General features: G+C 33.3%; 2 protein-coding genes across 3 annotated transcripts in view; both read right to left on the bottom strand.

Moving 5' to 3' along the window:
- The window catches only part of LOC148948018 (uncharacterized), a 527253-nt gene that overhangs the window by 400575 nt on the left and 118776 nt on the right, over positions 1 to 7902 (bottom strand). The gene's annotated exons all lie outside the window — the stretch shown is intronic.
- Positions 1 to 7902, bottom strand: part of LOC148948019 (uncharacterized) — a 437936-nt gene that overhangs the window by 381446 nt on the left and 48588 nt on the right. The window lies entirely within an intron of this gene.

Below are 7902 nucleotides of genomic sequence, written 5' to 3'. Positions count from 1 at the left end.
TGCAGTTATATTTCATTCAGACTCTAAAGCTATTTAATTAAGACATTTTTCTTTATCGACCCTTACTTTTTGTGGCTCTTTCATATTCAACACAACAGCCCACTAAGTTCAGGACTGGGACAGAAAATATGGACGAATTACAGACACTAGGCCTTTGACTATTGAGACTGAGTTAAGTGGATAATTTATTTTTACCACCATCCCCAGAGGTATTCACAAATGATAAAGAGAAAACGCAAAGTCGTAGTTCATTAGTATTGATATAACTGAAAAAAAGTATAAGAAATAGCAAAACTTTCAGATACATATACCGCATTACATTCATAATCTGTGTCTATCGCATAGCTTTTTATGTGAGCTGCCTCCTCTGATCATGCCGTAACTCAGCTGTGCTGGTATACGCTACTACTCCTTTTAGCCTCTTTCTGAGGGGCTGGTCAATTGTCAGTGTGTTTGCTGTAACTCAGTCTCGTTTCATTTCAAGTTTCGTCTGAATTGTTGAATCCAAAGTTACGGTTACCAAATGATTCCTTCTGTCTGTCTTTACTTCTTGAGTAAGCTGAACAGTCTTTCTGAAGCTACGTTCGAAAATGGCAAGGAAAACAAGTATTGTACAAACTTTGCTAAGTTTGGTTACCACGATGTTCCCTCGCACTCAAAGCCGATTTCCAGCAATCCACGGCTTTCAGAGTCACTGTTTTATCATCGTTGGCACTATCGGAATGTTCCCACCATTCTTTGTCAATGGCACTTATGTTTTGTAATGTTTATGTAATGGCACAATGGCACTTTGTCAATGGTTATTTATGTTCATTTTAGCCTTAATTGAATTCGTGTATTTAGGACTTAAGTATTTTTGGAATGGTAAGTATGCACAGGATGTTAAGTATAGAGTACAAAAGGGAAATATGTGTAGGAATTTAATTATAAAAAGTGAATTTAATTGAATTTAGTGTAGGAATTTAATTTTTAAAAATGAGGTTGGAAAGATTAGGGACTTAGCAATGACTAAATATTTATTTAAGACTACACTCCTCTCGGTTATGCATTACAGGTGTGAGCTGTGGGGCTTTAGAAAAAGTGGGGAGTTGGAGAGAATACATAGAGATTATTTTAAGATAGTTGTTAGGACCCATAGATCTACTCAAAATATTAAACAGGAGGAGGATTAAGGATTAGATGGGTTAAAAAAAAGGGTGAAGTTTTGTATAAAAAATTTAATAAGTAAAAATAGGTTAGCATAAGAAGCGCATTTTAGTTTGATGGAGGATAAGATAGAGGTAGGGTGGCCACAAGAAATTAAGGACATTTTAGATGAAGTAGGATTTTCGTATTTTTGGAATGAAGGTCAGAGATTGAATTCGGATACAGCGGTTGTTAAGGAAAAAGAAAGGTTAAATGAGCAAGGTATACAGCAGTGGCTAAGTAAGTAGATGCAGGGCTGATACATTCTGAAAGATGTAACTCTCTATAAATATTTTCGTGGAGATTCATATATAAGTACATTTTTTCTTTTTAATTTGCTTGTGTTTTTTTGTTTTTTGTTTTTAATTTATTTGTGTTTTTTTGCTGGTTGTGTTATGTTTGTGTTCTGTTTTTTTTCCTATAGCCTTATGTTTTTTTGGAAATACATACATATATACATTCATTTATAGGCTTGCGTGACATTGTTAAAAAATCTAACAATAAAAACCAAGTGCAGCTGAGGGGTTATCCTATGTGTACTACACAATTTGTTTAGTCAAATCGGTGCCTTCATAAATGGAACTGTGGTGAGCACAAGCAACAATCTTTCAAACTATACGAATTATATATAATTAATGTTGATGAATTCAGTGTCTAGATACATAATCTACACTCAAGCTAACAGAACACATTTATTTTGTTCATATCCAACTACCTTAAAACCCTCTTACCTTCTTTCTATTCTTAGATATACCTTTCTCTGCAAAAATTAAATTAAAATAGCAATCCCTCATTCTCAGTAATTCCAAAACTAGAAAATTGAAAATATTTCCTGTTCAGGAACAATATGGAGATTAAGTGCCCATTATGCCTTTAGTCAGATTTTTACGTGAAAGCCAGCCATATATCTGTAGGCGCCAGGGAATAAATTAGTAAGAGTAAGATTACAGTATATGATGGTCTGATCTTTGCCCTTTGTACCTGTTCTTCAAGATATCAGATTACTAAGTACTTCACTTATATATGTTTGGGTTAAACTTTGATTGCCAAAGGAAACCGATGAAACTTTTACTGAACCAGACTTCGGAAGTGTTGAAAAAGTGAATAATCCGTTTTGTAAACTGATCTGAATTCAAAAACACGAACAGGAATATGACATGGATCAAAATGAAAGTTTTGCTGTAAAAAATCCTCTAGCTTAATCAGCGGATATAAGTGGGCCTATTTTCTCACCATAAGAAAGGTTTTCTCACCATTTATACCGGCCTTCAAAAGAAGAAACGCATCAGTTCAAAACTGAAATCTAAGAGATATTCCAGAAAATAATTCAGACAGACAAATAAAAAACTCAGTGTTAAAGAGTATTGCTTCATCTCAAAAAAGCAAAACAACGACAGATCCAAGCTAGTGAAAACAAACTGAAAATTTAAATTCTAGATGCCATGGCAAAAAATAGGAAGGAACAGAGTATACAACAGCAAAAATGTTGAGTAGAAATCTATTAAAGATTCAAAGCCTGAACTTGAAATTAACCCTCAATGCAAATGTTGTAGTGTCGATCCTAAGATGGTTACAGTTTTCAAATGTTCAATTATTCCTGAAAGTAATTGTTTTGGACAATGTTTCCTGGGAGCTAAAGAGGGTCTACCTACCAAAAATTGTCACTTACGATGATTATGAGAAACTAAAAGAGGCTGATTTTGGTCGTTCTAGGAAAAGAGGAAGCCTGAAATACAATTTGAAAGCAAGAGAAGGGATATTTGGCGTTTTTGATCATATGTTCAATCATTCCTGAAAGAGAGAGACAGCATAAGTTTGGTTGCTTTTGGACAAAAATTTACTGGAAATGAAAAAGGGTTTACATAGCTAAACTTGTTACTTACTACGATTTTGAGAAATTCAGGGTAGCTGATCTTAGCTCTTGTAGGAGAAAAAGAATCATGAAACACAATTTAAAAACTTAGGAAGGGATGTTAAGAGTTTGCAATCAAGTATTTTTCAGTACATTTCGATTGGCGAACGTCAAGTGAATAACCGGTCTGAACAGACTGTGAATGACAGCATTCATCCATCACAAGATGCAAACCACCCAGAAATCTCAACTCGATTCAATAATAGGAAATCACTTAGCTTTGCAGTTTGGATGCAAGGCACAAAGAATTTTGAGAATGATCTCCCGCATCTCGCACCATACTTCTGTAGAGCCGGGAAAAGAAAAAGTACAGTCCCAAAAATTACAGCACAAAATTATACTTTTGGGACTGTTAAAGAGGTGATTTATGTTAATAGGGACAAAATGAAGGAAGAAACGACTGTCTATGTAAGCTATAGCTTCTTAGGCAATGGTTGAAAATGAAACACAATGGGATTTTCAAGCTGAAAAAGCACCAGTGTGACAGGTGCATGGCATTTAAGTTGAAGAATTGTGAGCACATATTAAAGAAAGCAAAATCTAGGACTGAGAATGACAGTGACAAGAACAAAGCCAAAGCTAGTTCAAGGGTGTTTATAATGGCAACTCATAACCTTGAATCTAAGTTGCTTTGTCAAGGCATAACATTTTTGTCTCTTTACTTCAAACAAAAGGTTGTTTTGCATAGCTGCACTTCAAACGATCTTGTTAGTTTAGACGTACTGAATATAGTCTGGATCGAGACTAAAGGGCAGTTCAATCCATTCGAACCTTCGTTTCATGTGTTATTGACAAGTTGGAAGACCTGCTATGGTCATACCCAAACGCTGAGGCAATTATTATGTGAAACAATGGATGTTTATAAAAGAACAAGAATGAAGTGCTTTCTAATGCACTTGTCCATTTAGCTACTATGTATAGAGTGACAGTGACGCAGAAGAATCTGGAAAAAGGGCACAAAAAAAAGGTAGTGGGACACTCTGCACCAGACATTCAGAATTCAATATGAAGATGAAGACGTTTACAATCCAAATATGTATACATCTGAGAGGAAGGATGCCTGGTATAATCTTTACCTTTGTCGAGCAAAACCATGAATCATTCAATGGTGTAATTCATGGACTACCCAGGATTGAAGTATCACCGTGATTATATAATTTGAAGTAAAAAAAGAGACGGAAAGTGACGGAATTAAAAGGAGACGGAAAGTGACGCGCCTGAGGAAATTTGCCATATTTTAAAAAAAGAGGAAACATCCCCTAAAAGTCACAGAATTAGAATACAAATCACCCATTAGATTCAGCGTATTAGAGACCCTACTGTAGAGGTTTCAAGCTCCTATATGCAAAAATGGGGAATTCTGTATTTTTTGCCGGAAGAAAGATCTCGGATTCGTATTTATTTTTTTTCCCAGGGGTGATCGTATTGATCCAGTGGTTTTAGAATGTTGCAAGACGGCTCATTAAAAAGGTAATGAAAGGTTTAATTTTGTGACCAAAAATTGGAGGACTACTAGGCCCCCTCCCATGCTTATTTGTTTCCCAAAGTCACCAAATAAAAATTTTTGAGACATCCATTTTGTTCAGAATAGTTGAAAAACCTAATAACTATGTCTCTGAGGACGACTTAACCCCCAAAAGTCCTCTGGGGAAGGGCTTCAAGTTATGAACTTTGCCCATTATTTACACATAGTAATGGTTATTGCAAAGTTTACAGACGTTTTTGAATTTTTTCTTGCTGGGGTGGGAGGTTCGTGGGAGGGGGTTACATGGGAGGATCTTTCCATGGAGAAATTTTCCATTGGAGAAGATAATCTCTATTTGGATTTCCTAGCATTATTTGAAAAACAATCAAAAACTAAATAAAAAAATTTTTCAACTGAAAGTAAGGAGCTAAATTAACGCTTAAAAGAAACAGAAATTACATATATTGATATTAAATCATAACAATTACGCCCCGAATGATTTCGAAAAAATTAAGCAAGAAAAAACGGGTTTTAATTTTAATAGAGCAGAGAAACAAAATAATTAAAGACAAATCAACACTTTGATTAAAAAATATTCCCAATATTTCAGCCCCACGTCCGGGAGCCTTTCTCAACGGGAAAAGAACAAAAAACAAAAACTGTTTTTAAAAAAACACACATCAACTAAACTAAAACGACAACTAAGCACAACGAAAAAGAAAAATATTATAAACAAACTTAAAAGATACTAACTCACATTACAAACACACTTCCAGCCCCGACGTTATAAGAAAATGAACAAAAGCTAATGTATATAGTGAAACCATGGGTTGCTCTCCTTTTAACATTCAGTGTATAAATGGGAATCTATTACACGTGAAGACTATATTTACTTTAGCCAACCAAAACATATCACCTACCCCCATCACCCTTGACTAAATCTAACAGGTTAATCAATCAATTCATAAATCATAAATTGGATGGATTTTTTTATTGCTAGTTTAGCTGTAGTCCGTTGACTTTTCCCATTTTTTACCTCATTCTGACCTTCGTTCACATGGTTATTATTTGTTTCAGGACAATCATTAAAATCACTACTGGTTGAATACTTTACCTACTTTTTAATTAAGCTATTATAAATTGAATTTATCTTATAATCCTCTTCATCTCTATTGATACTAATACCCACACACATAATCTTTTTTATTTCTATAATTTCTCTGAAACTTTGCAAAAGTTCTACAGACGTATGTACAATTTTTTTTTTATATATATCTCTGTATAAGAGATTTTTGTATGATTCATGTGAATTTTTGTTATTTTATGTAAAATTTTATGTAAAACGAACAGAAATTGCGTATATTTATATTAAATACCAACAATTAAGCCCCGAATGACACCCCGAATGATTAATTACACATCGAATGAGCTGTTTATACACCTCCAAACTGCTTATGGTAATTAAATCTTATTATCTCAGGAATCAAACCAGGAAATCAGTTTTACCAGCAAATCCGAAATTAAATAAGAAAAACAAGTTTTTTCAATTGAAAGTCAGGAGTTACATTATAACTTAAAACGATCATAAGTTACGTATATTGACATTAAATCATAACAATTGAGCCCCAAATGAAACCCCGAATGATTAATTACACCCCAAACGAGCTGTTTATACATCTACAAGTTGCTTATGGTAATTAAATGTTATAGCTACGAATAAGAGATTTTCTTCTCATTCATGTGGATTTTTTTTTAGTTTATCTCAGGAATCATACCAGGAAAACAGTTTTACCAGGAATTCAGTAATTAAATAAAAAACAAGTATTTTCAAATGAAAGTAAGGAGCTACATTATAACTTAAAACGGACATAAGTTACGTATACTGACATTAAATCATAACAAGTGCGCCCCAAGTGCCAGCCCGAATGATTAATTACACAACAAATGAGCTATTTATACACCTTCAAGTTGCTTATGGTAATTAAATCTTATAGCTACGTATAAGAGATTTTCTTCTGATTTATGTGGATTTTTTTTTATTTTATCTCAGAAATCATATCAGGAAAACAGTTTTACCCGGAATTCAGAAAAATAAAAAAAAGCAAATAAAAAAGCAAGTTTTTTCAATTGACAGTAAGGAACTAAATTATAACTGAAAACGAACATAAGTAACGTATATTGACATTAAATCATAACAAATACGCTCCGAATGATACCCTGATTGAATAATTTCACCCTAAATGAGCTGTTTATACACTTTTAAGCTGCTTTTGGTAATTAAATCTTATAGCTACATATAAGAGATTTTCTTCTTATTCATGTAGATTATTTTATTTAATCTCAGAAATCATACTAGGAAAATAGTTTTACCAGGAATTCAGAAATTAAATAAAAAAAGAAGTTTTTCGACTGAAAGTAAGGAGCTACATTAAAACTAAAAGCGAACAGAAATTACGTATACTGATATTAAATCACATTAATGACCTCTCGAATGACTCATCGAATGATTAATTACTCCCCAAATGAGCTGTTTATAAACCTTCAAATTGCTTTTGGTAATTAAATCTTATAGCTACATATAAGAGATTTTCTTTTGATTCATGAGGATTTTTTGTTATTTTATCCAAGAAATCATGCTAGGAAATCAGTTTTACCGGGAATTAAGAAATTAAAGAAAGAAAAACAAGTTTTTTTCAACTGAAAATAAGCAGCTACATTAAAACTTAAAGCGGACAGAAATTGTGTATATTAATATTAAATCACAACAATTACGCCCCGAATGATTGATTACACCCCGAATGAGCTGTTTATACACCTTCTAGTTGTTTATGGTAATTATATTTTATAGCTCCTTATAAGAGATTTTATTTTGATTCATCTGGATTTTTGTTGGCCCCTGGAGAAGGTCGAGTATTCAAATCGATATATCACTGATTATTGACAGAACAACAAAGTGTTATACTTTGAAACAGAAAGAATACTGAAAAAAGGAATTGATAATTGAAAGATTAGAAAGTCTATCACTTTACAAATAACATGGGTAATTGCAAGATCCGTCGAATACTCTTTCCAAAATCCATATTGACTAGGTGGTATTATTTCTTTTCTTCCGCAAATTTACTAATTTTATCATTCATTATTTTTTCAAAGATCTTTGAAATGACCGGCAGAATTGAAAGAGGGCGGTAATTATTTACCTCTTTATTATTTCCATACTTATGGAAAGGTAAAACACGGCTTTTCTTAAGACCTTTTGGAAGACCTGTTTGGACCTTTTTGCCCTTTTTAAGTGACCAAAAAAATGGAGGGCTACTAGGCCCCCTCCCACGCTCATTTTTCC

Source organism: Artemia sp. Qi Xiang Cuo, chromosome 10 (genome assembly GCF_049724085.1).
Source record: "Artemia sp. Qi Xiang Cuo chromosome 10, ASM4972408v1, whole genome shotgun sequence".
Lineage (NCBI taxonomy): Eukaryota > Metazoa > Arthropoda > Branchiopoda > Anostraca > Artemiidae > Artemia > Artemia sp. Qi Xiang Cuo.
This window is presented reverse-complemented; position numbering and strand designations above follow the sequence as displayed.